This window comes from Scylla paramamosain, chromosome 5, assembly GCF_035594125.1.
Source record: "Scylla paramamosain isolate STU-SP2022 chromosome 5, ASM3559412v1, whole genome shotgun sequence".
Lineage (NCBI taxonomy): Eukaryota > Metazoa > Arthropoda > Malacostraca > Decapoda > Portunidae > Scylla > Scylla paramamosain.
Genome location: NC_087155.1, coordinates 30,267,556 through 30,280,055, shown reverse-complemented (window position 1 = coordinate 30,280,055; position 12,500 = coordinate 30,267,556).

The window sequence follows — 12,500 nt, the reverse complement described above, 5'->3', positions numbered from 1 at the left end:
AGAGAGAGAGAGAGAGAGAGAGAGAGAGAGAGAGAGAGAGAGAGAGAGAGAGAGAGTTCTTTGAGACTCTAAAAAAAAAAATCCATCTTCAACAACAAAAGAAAAGAGAAAGAATAGTGGGTGGTTCACACTCAACTTCCTGTGGATCGAGTTGGTTCGTGGAGAAAACATTGTCTCAAAATTATGTCCAGGGTTTTGGTGTTGGTGACATGAAACTGGTGGGGAAAACTGTTTGCTGGTGAGGAAGCCTGTATACTGGTGAGGGGAGAGTGTAAAGTTGTTGAGGAGGACGAAGGCTGTGTCATAAGAAGCATCCAGGACGCCACGAGGTGCTCATCGGGCTGTTGGGGAGAACAAGGTGCGTGGGGCGGAGTGCCTCGTAATGTTGTGGTGATGGCACCGTCACGTCGCTGCCAAACGTCACATCTCACACTCGAAATCAATAAGCCACTCACAAATCCCAAGTTAGTTCTCTCTCTCTCTCTCTCTCTCTCTCTCTCTCTCTCTCTCTCTCTCTCTCTCTCTCTCTCTCTCTCTCTCTCTCTCTCTCTCTCTCTATATATATATATATATATATATATATATATATTATGACATTTTTGACGCAGAGTACACGCCCTAAACTGGTCAACATTCTTGTCTTAACTTAAACGTATTAGGAAGTTAAAAGAAAATTGAATGAAGGGAAGGCGCTGGTTATCTGTCCCCGGTACAGATGTAACCTTGGACGCCGGCAATAATGAAATGGTTTGAAATTATATATTCCAGGTAAAATGCTGTCACTGGTGTGAAGCGCTGGCTGGAGCGTCACGAAGCTGGTGAGGACTGGTTTTGTGCCGTGGTGCGGCCCGGACACCCAGATTCCTCCGTTTACGTTTTACTCTCGTCTTCGTCGCTGAGGTGTAGATGTATATGTACGTATGTGCCTAGAAATGCACTATAAGTTTTGCACTAGCACGCAATATTCAAATCTCAGAATCAAATTTCTGAGCAATGCTTTCCCCAGTGCAGATAGTTTCTTCCAACATTGTTCCCTTCTTTTGATAGGCGGGCGATGCTTTTATTTATTTATTTATTCATTTATATATATATATATATATATATATATATATATATATATATATATATATATATATAAATATATATATATATATATATATATATATATATATATATATATATATATATATATATATATATATATATATATATATATATATAATATATATATATATATATATATATATATATATATATATATATATATATATATATTATCTATTTATTTATTTTTCTCATGCCATTTCTCGCTCTTTGGTGTTTCCGCGTGTTTCTTTCTCTCATGGCTGACGTGACCCACAGACTGCCAGTGTCAGTGTGAAGTATGCTTGGCGTGACTACACAAGGATTACACTAATAATTATTCTAAGGTAAACACGTGGGATAATTTTTCGCTGCAGTGTTGAGTCTTATGACAATGGGAAGCAAGAAAATGGTGAGGCTGTCGCTTGAATAGTTCCAGCGTGTAAATAGCCGTCACGCCTCAGCCAGGCCGCGGGAGGGTGCGGGGGGCGCGAGGCTCGTCGTATTACCTGGAGTGGCTATGGTAACTGATCCTAATTAAGATACCCCTGCCCCGGGCGTAGCCAGACCGCAGTTACTCTTTGTGGTTCCTCTTGACGAATTAATTTATGGCTGTGTGTGTACGTGTAGCGAGTGCACTGGTGGCGGGATTCGGGGCGCCACACAAACGCGCGCACGCACACACACACACACACACACACACACACACACACACACACACACACACACACACACACACACACACACACACACACACACACACACACACACACACACACACACATACACACACACACACACACACACACACACACACACACACACACACACACACACACACACACACACACACACACACACACATGTTAAATAGAATATGAAAGATGTTAGAATAGATTAATAAATTATAAAATATGTAAAAAATAAATATGATTCAGTGTAGTGAATGGTAATGTACGAGTATATAGGTAAATAAAAATGATATTTATAAATATCAATAACGTAAAGTTTATGGATATTGGCAAATTTAGATAATTAGTAACTAATTAGAAGTAAGGGTATTGATTAAGGGACAATAAAATATATAACTTGATGAATGAAAAAGCAAACCATAATATGCTTATTTTTTAACGGTCTTTTCCATTGTATTTTCTCGGCATTTTAACGGAATGATGGCTTTTCTACTTTTTCACTCGTCACATCTGGCGGGCGTGCCCGGATGAGGCAGCCTGCCCTTGACACGCCGTGCCTCGAGGGGAGGGGCAGAGCTGCCACCCCTTGTCATTTCTCGGGTCACGGGCAGAGAGCGCCTGGTGGTGGCAGTGGCGGTGGTGCGGCCCCCGAGGGCAGGAAGCACGGCGCCGCGGCGGGACACACCTTTAACATCCCCCAAGACGCTGTGGCGCGACACCTCCCTGCCGCCCTGCGTCCCCCTCCCCAGCAGGCCCCGCTTGCTGGAGAGACGCGACATTTGAAGGCAGGTCACATCATGACCTGTGTGTCTCAGGAACATGAAAACTAGATCGCATGGTCGTTGTTAATTTAGTGGAGGCCTAAAATTATACAGTGATTTCAGCTTTACGCTTTACAGTGTGTACGGAATGAACAGAAGCCAGGCTGTCATTCATTTCTTGTTCCACAGTTCTGCAAGACTTTACACTCATCTTACTAAGAATTTCGCGTTTTGAACGCCGATAACATGTTATTATCACAATCCTGTAATGCGCGAGCGCGCACACACACACACACCACACACACACACACACACACACACACACACACACACACACACACACACACACACACACACACACACACACACACACACACACACATTATATATATATATATATATATATATATATATATATATATATATATATATATATATATAATATATATATATATATATATATATATATTATATATATATATATATATATATATTATTTATTTTTTGTATTTACTTATTTATTTATTTGTATGTTTATTATCGGTTAGCGACACGAGCACCAGGCAAGCTACACACTATATTCATCTCACGGAGAAGCTTATTTTTTTTTCCCTTTTGTGTTGTTCTCGGCAAAATCTTCATAAGATTTGTCACGTGGCTCAGGTGAACGTGATGCAGGGACTGAGTGTTCTGCAGCACATCCGTCCCGTTTTGTGAGCCTCAGGGATCTGGCATCTTCAGCGCCACATCCTTCATTTACTTTCCTTTATGGTATCGTATTCTTGTCTTTTTCCTCATTTTTGGCAGAAGAGTCGTGCTTCCCCACCCAGCCAGATTCACCTGGTGAACATTATAATTACAAGCAGACTTCAGTGTAGTCCGGCAATTAATAAAAAATCTTGACACTGAGAGATAATTATGAGTTGAGGAGGGTGTCGGGGTGGCGGTCAGCAGGTTAGCAATCACTGTAGTCCCCGGCGAGGCTGTGCAGCGAAGCTGTTAACTTATCGGTGTTTGCTGATCTGGCTCAACAAAGTCACATCATTGCTGTAGTATTGCGATTAAATATTATAATGGGGAGCTACCTAATTTTTCTTTTTCACTTTAGATATTGTTTTGCGATGTTAGAATTGTAGTCTGTGTGTACTTTCATTGACGAAATTCATATTGTACGTGACGGAAAGTTGCTGTAAAATTTAAGTGAAAAATATGAAGAGATATTGTGTACTGAGATGTAGGTGTATTCATGTACACACAATGAGGCCTCAAGAGGAAAGTCATGTTTCAGTGTTGTGTCTCAATACGAGAATATTTTTCAGCGGCAGATAAAAAAAAAAAAAAAAAGTAGATGTCACTCGTTTATGTAAGATTAGAAACGTCAGTTATCCATCGAAATTGTATTTGTCGATAACAGACTGACTGTAGAAAGGCACCATGAAGGTCAAGGTTCTCTCGTTTTGGCGATGGGCGAGGAGGAGCGAGCGGGAGCGAGCAACAGTGATAGGGCCACGGGGGGAAGAGGAGGAAGATGGCAAGGACGGGGGGGTCAGCGGGGCCTGGCGGAGGGAGAGAGGGAGGGTGGCCAGTCATGCTCTTGGTGACCCCGCCAGCATCCCGTCACCCCCCACCTCCCTTCCGGCGCCCCCGCCCACCGCCGGGTTAGAGGACCAGCGACAACACCTTGCCGACCAGCTCAGCCTCATCCGAGTCTGTGCTGCACGTGTCCTTCCAGGGAGCCCTGCCGCCAACACGCTAAATTCACCGAACATGTTCAGCTACGAGGCGGCGGACATCTGGAGGCTGGGCGGGGACAGCGTGACGGAGGTAGTCTAGCGTGCGATTACAGTGTTTTGAGACAGCAGGGTGTCTGCTGTTGGTGTGTCGGCCTGCGTGACACCAAGGACTGTTAGCTTTCATAACTTGCTGTTCGAGGGACGCTGCTGCCAACATGGGCGTGACATGAAAAAAAAAAATATATTATTACTATAATTTGGTCTTTGGGCAGACTTGCATTGGGTATTCGGCAGCCCCGCGGAAGCCCCACCTGGGCTGGCGGCGCCCCGACACGCAGCCATTTTGAGCATGTCTGTTTTCCTTCTTCCATTGTCTTTCAAAAAGCAGATGGCGTGATGGTAAATGAATGTGAAAAAATGTTCCCTCGAGCCTCATTCACAGGCAGTGTGCTGGAAGGCTGTTGTGGAGTCCATGTCTGCTCTATAGGGATAAAAATTTAGATTTAAGATCTATGTTTTAAAATATATATATATATAAAATCTACCATGTGTATGTGTGTATGAGCGTAATTTATTCAGCCAAATAAGACGGTCTGAACTGAAGTGCATTCATCAATTTTTGACCACTGCTTTGACCCTTTTATGGGACTGGCATTTCAGTGGGCATTTTTTTTTTATTGGAATTTTGTTGCCCTTGGCCAGTGTCCTTCCTACATAAAAAAAAGTAAAAAAAAAAAAAAAAAAAAAAAAAAAAATATATATATATATATATATATATATATATATATATATATATATATATATATATATATATATATATATATATATAAATATATATATATATATATATATATATATATATACATATATATATATATATATATATATATATATATATATATATATATATATATATATATATATATATATATATATATATATATATATATATATATATATATATTATATATATATATATGCGTGTTGGCATTGCGTCGGACTTTATACTGAAGTCATTTATACTTGATTGCCGAACATTTTTTGTAATCGACCGATATTTATTCTTCAACTTTGGTCTGTACCTGTATGTGTGTGTGTGTGTGTGTGTGTGTGTGTGTGTGTGTGTGTGTGTGTGTGTGTGTGTGTGTGTGTGTGTGTGTGTGTGTGTGTTGGATTAGTTCCGCCTTATTTTACCCTCCATCTTGCAATCCATTTCTCCTCACCCTCCTCTTTCTGCTGACCCGCCCTTCCCCGCCCTGCTTACCTCTCCTGCTCACCATCTCGTACTGCTCCGCCCCGTCTCCTGCTTGCCCGTAGATGGTGTTGCTCGGGAGATGTAAGAGGGTAAGTAGGGTACCCATCAGGAGTGTTTGTTTACTTCTTGTGTTATCTTAGCCACAAGCACCAGGGCGTCATTATTAACACTTGGCTCTAGCTCCTTCACGCTAGCTCTGCCACTCCTGCCAATTGTGAGGCTATTTACATTTTTCTGTACCAAGAGTAATCCTTTAGACGTATTTTTCAGCTTCATTGTATACGTAATCTGTTGTTGAAGGAAAGACGTGTAATAAATCATCGGATGTAAGAAAAGGCAGCGTCATGTCCTGTGTCGTTGGCTCTGCATTGCTGATGGTGCCACGTCGTCCTGATGCTGACGTCGTTAGGCCTGCAGCTCACAGGTCACCACCGCTGACTCATCACAGCCTTTAAACTGGTGTCACACCTTGCAATGAACGCTGGGTATCCCACGCCCCTAGAGTGCCCAGTGCGATCGGCCGTTGCGCGGTTGCCTTCCCAAGACGGAGAGTTTCTGCCATGCGGGAGCGAAAAGGTTGTTCTCTGATGCCAATCGTTGCAGGAATTAATAAAAACGGAGGACTGAATTTGGCTGCCCTTTTAAGTCACGGAAAAAAATGGCATATTGTGTTTGTCAGTTTAATTTTCACACACTACGCCAATACTTCGGTGCAACGCCGTTCTTCTGGACAGCAGACTTTTGTTCCCCGAGAATGAAGGGAGTTATGTCCTTGGGCATTATTTTGAAATTAGTTTTTGTTAATACGTAAGGCCCAACAAAAAGTAAAGGTTAAAAAGTTAGATTTCGTGGAATAAAGATGCATCCTGCATGCAGACAGTAACAAATAATTGTACATTACCTTGCAACTAAAAGAAACTAGCGGAGGTGAAGGGCGTGGGTCATGGAGGGGCGTAGAGGTGTGGGCGACTTGGCGTAGGTTTGCGTTGCTGTTTCGGGCACGACGCTTGGGCCTACGGGACTCAACACTTCCTGCGCGTGCGTCGGTCTCTCGTGCAAACCATGCACATGATGACAACCCCTGTTCACACTCGACACACACCGTCAGGTCCACCACACGTGCCCACGAGCACCGTAGACAAGAAAAACTGTATCCACGTGGTGGGAATTTCGAGCCTGGAGGTGAGGCCAGGACGCATGCGCCACCACCTCGCCCTCTCCGCGCGCCTGCTGGACGGGGACTAGTGGGACTTCACTCTGAGACCTTCGCTTCCCCCACTCACCCGCTCCTCTAGCCCCCGTCCTCAGCACCGCCCCTCCCCCTTCCCCACTCTGCCCTGATGCCCACCACATGTCACTATGCTCCTGTTGCCCTTAAATACCCTGTTGCAGGCCCGTCAGGGAGTGTGTTTGCATCTTGCCCAACTTGCTCTGCCTCAAGGGCCACGATTGTTTCCTTGATAAAAGGTGCGTTCATGGCCAGCTTAGATTTGCCAGGACCAGGGGCGAAGGCTCAGGCTGCCACCCAGTCGCCCTGTCGGAGGGACACGTTATCACTGTATCACTGCTTTAACATTATCATGACATCAACAGCAGGAACTCACCTTATCACTACTACTACTACTACTTCTACTACTACTACTACTACTACTACTACTACTACTACTACTACTACTACTACTACTACTACTACTACTACTACTACTACTACTACTCCTGCTGCTGCTGCTGCTGCTGCTGCTGCTGCTGCTGCTGCTGCTGCTGCTGCTGCTGCTGCTGCTGCTGCTACTACTACTACTACTACTACTACTACTACTACTACTACTACTACTTACTACTACTACTACTACTACTACTACTACTGTTTACTGCTGCTGTACTACTACTACTACTACTACTACTACTACTACTACTACTACTACTACTACTACTACTACTACTACTACTACTACTACTACTACTACTACTGCTGCTACAACTGTAACTGATGATGTTGCTGCTAATACACTCACTATTGCTACTGCCTTGACCACCATGACTAGATATATTTATGCCGCTATTCTTTCTGATGATAATAGAATGTTACGACGATGAGAATACACAATCGCTGATGTTGCTGTAGAGGACTATGTTGGCACCATGTATCGAGGCCTCTTATGTTACCTACAAAGGTTCCATTCTTTCCTGTATTTTGTTTACAGATGGCAGTTGTTTTATCTCTTACAGCTGACCGGCAACTGTCTCTCCTTGTATGAACTGATGCCGTTCTTCTTACTGCTTGAAACTCTGACGCTAGGTACTGCTTTACTGGTGTGTGTGTGTGTGTGTGTGTGTGTGTGTGTGTGTGTGTGTGTGTGTGTGTGTGTGTGTGTGTGTGTGTGTGTGTGTGCAACAGAGAGAGAGAGAGAGAGAGAGAGAGAGAGAGAGAGAGAGAGAGAGAGAGAGAGAGAGAGAGAGAGAGAGAGAGAGAGAGCGTTTGGACATCCCCTCAGAAAGTAATATTTTGGTTTGGTTCTCAGGTTTCATTTATGATACTTATCCTTTTCAAGAAAGCATTGCCTTCTTAACGTTAAGCAAATCGTTAACTAATATAGAAATGTCTTTGAGCCCATACATATGTGCACCGAATAGATAAACTATTAATCAAGATTGAACTTTACTGCAACAGTGACAGAAATACGGTGATACCACTCCCATGAACAGAAATCAGTGCGGTTAGCCTTCAAACAAATATGCGGATTGCTGTTGTACTGCTCCTTGCTGTGCTGGTGTGTCATTGCAGGCCGGTGTTGCTGCAGTTCACTGAAATTGATATCGGTATACGCGTCATTCAGTGGTATGTTCCCTTAGTCACCACCTCCCTGCCTCACTTGATTCTTCCATGACTCCTGAGGCTGCAGGGGGGACGGTACCACCCCCTCCCTGGACTAGTTGCTTCCGCCTCAAGGATAGTTTGTAAATTAGGTTGTTGCGCTCATCCAGGTGCCGCCGCTACAAGTGTGTACTGGCTGGTCCCCGCCGCCTGCTTGGGAAAGTGAAGGTTAAGAGCGATGCCTCTCTTCACCCCGACTCGCGAATACCTGATCAGCCGTATTCAAATCAGGTTGACTTCCAGCGAACTTAATGTTAATCTCTGTGAGACTTGTCTTGGGTGTTGACGGTGCTGTGCCGACTTGGTGCTGTGCGGGTGCTGGGGCCAGGCCGGTGCTGACCCATCCCAACACAGGGGAGGTGTAGTATGTAGATATGATGGCTATGCAGATAGTTTCCCATGGCTAGGGCCTCTCTCTCCTCCACTTCCCCTCCCAGTGATCATCTTACGGCAGCTCCTCGTCCAGTGCCCTTCCACCCCGCCGCCCTCTGACTCCCGCCTGGATCGTCCTGCGCAGCCACCGCCGCGCCATCTGGCACAGTTACTGCATTACTCTCGTGACTCCTTGAAGCTCAGAAAAGAAGATATGGTCTCTTCTTGTTACTGATGTAACGCAGAAGAAAAGAATATGATGTTATATTTTTTTATTTTTTATCACTAATTACGCAGCAGTCCTTGTAAGGGTTTCTGATAATTTTAAGTGTGATTTAAGTAGCTTTGTCATCTGGTGTATACGTAACTAAGTACGTATATGAAGGTGACACATCGCATTTCTTCTAAAAGCTTATCAATATTTGTCTATTCATTAATATATCTATCTGTCTGTCTATCTCTCCATTCATCTTTATCTATATCTGTATTTGCTCTCTCTCTCTCTCTCTCTCTCTCTCTCTCTCTCTCTCTCTCTCTCTCTCTCTCTCTCTCTCTCTCTCTCTCTCTCTCTCTCTCTCTCTCTCTCTCTCTCTCTCTCTGTGTGTGTGTGTGTGTGTGTGTGTGTGTGTGTGTGTGTGTGTGTGTGTGTGAATGTTGCTTGTTTATTTATTTACTTACTTATTTATTTATCTATTTATATGGTATAAAGACTCCTGCAAACACACACACACACACACACACACACACACACACACACACACACACACACACACACACACACACACACACACACACACACACACACACACACACACACACACACACACACACACACACACACACACACACACACACGTTGTATTCGCTGTGTACATTGTGATAGGCTTGGTATCTCCTTGTGTGCATCACGCTCTGCACTTTCCACTTTGTGGAGATGAACTGACTAGTTACAAGCTGAAAGAAGTGGCGCCGGTGTGGTGGCGGCCCAGCTGTGGCGCCTGCTGCCTTGTCCCTCACCAAACGCTCATACCCATGGGCCTCACCATTTTCAGCTAGGGACGGCTCCGCCGGCCGCCTCAACCATATCTACCCTAATCAACGCCATATATGTCACTGTTACTCCGCCCACACCCTCTCCACCTTGTCTGTTACTCGTTTGCGAGGCCACCGCTTATCCCGAGTGGAAGTGTGCCCTGGGGAAACGTCCCAGCGAATGATGACCTGTGATCGCTGATGACGGCGGCGAGGAAGGTGAAAGGGATGTTGGGGCGAAGATGAGCCGGAGCCGCATAGAAGTACACGCAATGCGGAATTAGCCGATGCGTGATTTGCTTCCAGTAGTTTTAGTAAGAGTAGCGCAGTAGTACATAGTGGTAGTGGTAGTGTACTCGTTCATTCACTGTTTAAAATGCTGCTGTTTCTTTACCTTTCATTCAAGTTAATGTCAGGTATGCTGGGAGAGAAAGATGCAAGCCGCCGCGTCATCTGAAGAAGAATGTGCAGGGCGGGAGTAGGTCTGCATCGATCTGTTGAGGCGGCGGTGGTGAGGGTGAGGGTGACGGTGGTAGTGTGTGGCGGCGGCGGTGTTGGTGGTGCTGCGGTGCTCCCCGATACCTCACAGCGCACCACTTGCTCCTTTCTTTCTGTTCACGCTATGTTTCATCTTCCCTGTGACTCCCCAGACCATGACTCACGTCTTCTTTAGCACCTGATGCCCTTCCCTTCCCTTCCCTTCCCGTCTTTTCGGTTTTCTTCTCGTTTACTTTCCTTTTCTTCCCATATTTTCCCTCCTTTCCTTTTCTTTCTGTTACCTCCTTTCTATTCATTGTTCTCCCTTCATTTATCTTTTACTTTTTTACTCTTCCTTTCCCCCTCTTCCTTCTCATTGCTTCCCTTTTCCTTTTGCAGTCTATTTCAATCATCTTACCTGTCCATCTTCCTCGTGTCTCATGATTTACTAAGCATGAAAGATAATTCCACTCGTCTTTCACCAACTCATTTCCCCACTACTTTGTTTTTTGCTCCGCGTGGATTAGAAGTATATAAATACTAAGAATCTCCCTTAGAATGCTCGAAACTGAGACTGAGGTTCACAGGGTTACGAGGAGTTTGAGGGAAGGTGTGTGTTGCATCTGGAGTGCGGCAGCGACAAGGAGCTGTGGAGTGTAAGACAGCAGTGAGATATCAAGACCTGAGCGCTAAAGGAGGGAGTGCTTTGGGATGATCGACACAGCAAGCACAGCCACAGCCCATCCTGGCTCTCATGCGCACCGCAACGAACACGCCGGTCAGCCCAGCAGCGCCATTCTCCTCCATTTGAAGAGAAAAAAACCGGAGTTCTTCATGACAGATGTACTATAGGTAAGCTTCGGGGTGGAGGGAGCAAGGGAGGGGCGGCGTGAGGTCCTCAAGCACAGGGTATTCTCCCAAGACAATGCCGCACACAAAGACTCTGAAGCACCCGGTCAACAATACTAGTTCTGTACCCGCATCCAGTACTCAGATACCCCGCCGCCCTCATTGGCTGGCGAGGGATTAGGGGGACGGAGAGACGGAGGGAGGTAATGTGCGTCCTGTTCGTGTGGTGAGGGGGACCGGGGGAGAGAGAGGAGGAGGAGGAGGAGGAGGAGGAAGAGGAAGGAAAGGGTTGGCGCAGTTTACTCCCCCATGCATGCGGCGGTAAGGGCTGAGGAGGGAGGGTGGCCGCGGTGGTCGTGGTGATGGTGGGATGAATTGTGGGCGCCGGGTCGACAGGTGAGGCCCAGAAAGGTGGGACGAGATGTGTGAGTGATTAAGTACGCCCACACCTTTACCTAAAACCCAGAGTCGTTATTTACTTACGTCGCTTCATCAACCCTTCCCTGTCCCCCCTCCCTTCTACCCCCACTGCACCTACACCCTTACCCTTCCTGCCGCCGCCGCCGCCACCCACACCCAGACAGACTGCCCACATGCGCTGCTCTAGATATCTCGCTGAGGCTTCATCCCGGACGTGCCAGATATGTAAGCCACACCGTGCATTGTGTGGGCACACGTACCACTTCACCTTCACCACCACTGCCGCACGGAACCCACATTACCGCAGCCACGACAACCCCGCCAACCTCACCCCCACAACTCTCATATGTCACCCTTACCAGTAGCTCCACCTACCTCCTCCCACCCCTAGCCACCATATTCTCCCGTAACCCTCCCTCTTCTCTCCCCCCACCCGCCGTCGACTCCCACAGGAAGGCAATCAAGCGCAGTCTCGTCCCCTGAAGCTTCTGTGTCTTCCTGGTTAAATTACAGAGCGGCGGTGGCGGCTCACACACGCGCCTCGCCGCTCCCTTGAGGGTAGACAGATAGGAACACGACCTTGCAGACTCACATACATAGTTACGTACAGCATTGATACGTACACACATCACTCTCCGGAACAACCATCTCCGCCATTACATCTTCCTCCTCCGCCTCCTTTTCTCCTCTTCCTCCTCCTCCTCCTCCTCCTCCTCCTCCTCCTCCTCCTCCTCCTCCTCCTCCTCCTCCTCCTCCTCCTCCTCCTCCTCCTCCTCCCTTCACGTCGCAACACACAATATCGGCCGTTGTTACCCGAGACGTGACGAGGACAATGTCACTGGCGGCGCCCAACCGTTAATTGTCACCACCACGTCCACACTTCGTCAACTCCGCCGCCAGGTTAATGAACTACTGATGCTCTTGCCCCGCCGCCGCCATCGCCATTCCCCACCC